Genomic DNA, 975 nt, shown 5'->3' with positions numbered 1-975 from the left:
GGGCCTTCCGCTCTTTGTCCTCTTCCTCTCAGAATACGTGGAAGAGGATGTGGAGAACTTTGACATGATCAGTTTGTCCCAGGACATGCTGCAAAGCATGGACGCTTTTGGTGCATGGGAAAGCTGCTAGAAGCTGAAAGCTGCACAACCTGGGATCCGGAAGAAGGTCAAGGCACTGGAAGAGCTTGTCAGCCGGATTGACGAGCGGGTACATAATCACTCAGGAGGTACGAGGTCGAATACCTACAGTCTGCCCTTCAGTAGATTAACGCGCTTGTATGGGAGCTCCCTCTTCACTGCACCATCACCCGTGGTACACATACCAGATCAAACCAGAAGGGTTCTCCCACTTTCACCTCATGTGTATGCAGCTCTCTAGATCAAGTGGAGGAAAGAGATCTTGGATGAGGAGGATTTTCAGGGTCTTCTCATGCTCCTGCAAAACTTACCTGCAATCTACTCTGGCAATGAAGAGATCCGGCTGCTTCTTTCAGAGCTGTACAGACTCAAGAGCATGTTTGCAGATGCCCCGGATCACTACTGCCGATGGATGCCATCTCCCCCAGGGACCCAGACTGCTCCCATTTCTGATGGCAATCTGATCAATGTGGCCACCCTGTGAGCATTGGATTCCAGCAAGGAACCACTCCTGCTGTAAAAAGCTCACACCCATCATCCAAGTCTGAACTTTTTGGTGTCCATGACTCCAAGTCTCTGGATGTGTCTCGTGGACCACTGTCAGTATTCCATGCCATGTGGCTGGGCCCAGCTCTGAGAAAGGACAGAAAAGGAGATACAGTGTTGTCTGCCCCTTTAGAAGAAACTGGACAAAAAAAGTGGAAGGCTCAGGGTCTCAACTCACATTGTCCCTAAGTGGGTTGGTCGTCTCTCACCTCTAGGCCCCACATGATGCCTCTGCTTTTTCTGACATAGTCTGATTTGGTCACAGGTCAAAGACACTATATGTTTCCAGAA

The 975-nt window shown here is 49.9% G+C and overlaps 1 pseudogene; it reads left to right on the top strand.

The window, feature by feature from the left end:
- Positions 1 to 622, top strand: part of LOC103587623 — a 9,938-nt pseudogene extending 9,316 nt beyond the window's left edge.
- Positions 623 to 975: the final 353 nt, after the last annotated feature.

Source organism: Galeopterus variegatus, unplaced genomic scaffold (genome assembly GCF_000696425.1).
Source record: "Galeopterus variegatus unplaced genomic scaffold, G_variegatus-3.0.2 Scaffold467, whole genome shotgun sequence".
Taxonomy (NCBI): domain Eukaryota; kingdom Metazoa; phylum Chordata; class Mammalia; order Dermoptera; family Cynocephalidae; genus Galeopterus; species Galeopterus variegatus.
The sequence above is the reverse complement of the archived record's forward strand: the minus strand, read 5'-3'. Positions and strand labels throughout refer to the sequence as shown.